This window comes from Notothenia coriiceps, unplaced genomic scaffold, assembly GCF_000735185.1.
Source record: "Notothenia coriiceps isolate Sejong01 unplaced genomic scaffold, NC01 NC01_scaffold00037244, whole genome shotgun sequence".
In the NCBI taxonomy this organism is placed as follows: Eukaryota; Metazoa; Chordata; class Actinopteri; order Perciformes; family Nototheniidae; genus Notothenia; species Notothenia coriiceps.
In genome coordinates this window covers 17,752,393-17,754,902 of record NW_011369945.1, presented here as the reverse complement: position 1 = coordinate 17,754,902, position 2,510 = coordinate 17,752,393, and positions in this window count along the sequence as shown.

The following is a 2,510-nucleotide window of genomic DNA, read 5'->3' as shown; positions in this document are numbered from 1 at the left end:
AAAAAAAACCCCGCCTCTCTGCAGTGACTGCATGGCGTTGCTATGACAGAGGGCCTGTGGCGTTGTTATGGTAGCGGTCTGCTTGGCCTGGCTATGTGCTGGTGAAAAGGACAGCCTGTCAGAGAGAGACTCGGGTCCCCCCCCAACAGCTGGGCACATGAACCCCCCCCCATAGCCAGCCCCCCTCAGGCCTTTCAAACATCACCCAGACCCTGGGAACACCAAGAATTTCACATTCATCATGCACACACACACACACACACACACACACACACACACACACACACACACACACACACACACACACACACACACACACACACACACACACACACACACACACACACACACACACTCCCGAACTAACTCTAGTGTCAATCCATCCACCACTTAACATCACTCTTCACATACACTTCCAGCCACCGCCCTGCCACACACACACACACACACACACACACACACACACACACACACACACACACACACACACACACACACACACACACACACACACACACTTCGTCTTGCTACACCTCACTTTACTATGGCTACCTGTAATGAAGTACAGGATTTCAAATTAAAAACTGAAATAAAAGCGCCTGGGAAACTAAGCCGTGTGTGTGTGTGTGTGTGTGTGTGTGTGTGTNCGACTTATCAAGTCTTGGCAAACGGCATAAAACACGATTAAACATGTATTAAACATATATAAAACCCTGCTCGTATCTACAACCTATAGAAATGCAAAACGGCGTCAGTTTAGACGTAATTATGTCCTCCTGCTTACCGCATAATTTATGAGAAAACATTTCATAACATTAACACAACATATTCGAGGTGGTTTTAAATAACATATCCGTATTTATTTATTTATTTCTCCAAGTTATGTTTTTGTGTGCACTGAGGAGTTTTAAACAGGTGTTTGTTAAATCATTTTAAGATTGGCTTTAATCAATGTTTGAAAATGAATTCTTCATATATGATAAATGAGAGGTAACATTTTATTTATGGTATTATTTCCACATATTTCTCTCCATTCTTCCTTCTGCCAACGGTGTCGCAGTTTCCCCACACACACTCCCCCGTTTTTGTGCTTAGTGCGTACGCATGGGTTAGAGTTTGCGTGGAGGACCGCACGTTTTCCCGTCAAGTTAGTATTTTATAAATCGCAAATATTGCGTAGAAACTGCCGTACGCCATTTTTTGAGCGTATATCCCTTTATAAATGAGGCCCCTGGTCGCCATTAATTTGTCTTACCTAGTGAATTCACTAAAATGTCAATACTCTCAAATTATTATTATAAACCAACCAGATATATATATGTGTGTTTGTGTGTGTGTCTGTGTGTGTGTGTGTGTGTGTGTGTGTGTGTGTGTGTGTGTGTGTGTGTGTGTGTCCTGCAATTTTTTTTTGGCACGGATCATTGTATGGACGTTCATTAGAGATCATTCATATTTTGAGGTGAGTGGGCCTCACCGAGCACTGGTTGTGCAGTGAACCAGGCCCTGGACCCAGATTATTGTCGAATGTGCAGCCATGAATGCGTGCATGGGATTCCTCCTCATCAAAGTTTGCACAGATAATTGCTACTATTTGATCTACACTTTCTGAAAAGAAACCGTGTTAATGAGAGGCTTTGATTAGGATGTGAAGGGAAGAGAAACAAACGTGTGCTTTGTTGTTTTGTACACATTTCTTCTCTCAGGGCTTTTTGTGTGTGCAGAGCTGGAAGTTTTTGTGTCGGAAACTTTGATGAGGTCCTTGTTTCAGGAGTCCCATCTCTTTCTTTGGGAAAATATCAATGTGTGCCCCATCCTCCAAGCTCATCAGCCATCCCAGTGAACTAAAACAATGCAATGCATTCAATGACTATAATGGAGGACTGAAAATGCTTTACTATATACAATGTGTAGTTTGAGTTCCTTTAGATACATCTTCTTTTCTTCACAAAGTTTCTTAAAAGCCTTTAGATTCCACAACGTAATGTTATGTAAAGATAAACTAGTCCCTCTTTGTCTATTTCCGTTTCCCATTGTTCAAGTCACAAAGTAAATCTTACATTTTTCCTTGGAGATTGATCTTTAAAAAATATAGTAACACATTTGTCAACCCTTTTTTTGAATACATTTCCAGAATCCTTAAACACTCCTCTGTTAACCTTGGTGAAAATAAATCCATTCTCTGTCTAAAAATATAAAATTATTATTAATCGGCAGGAGGTATAAACAATACCTAAAGTTGAATTCGTTTTTTGTGTCTCTTTATTCATCAAATTCAATAGGTATGCATCCATGTTTTTCTTGTTTTTTACCAAAACAGAGCCACAAGTTATGTCGCTGGAGATGATTGTCAATTGCAAAAGCATCACAAGATCCTTCACAGGGAAGAGGACACAAACATACCTTTCAAATGGATTTTGTGTGTGTGGGTGCAGTAAAGTAAATGCAGGTGAGAAGACCTCCAGCAGGTGGTGCCACTCCGACACAGGCTGGTCGTGTTTTATGCACATTTA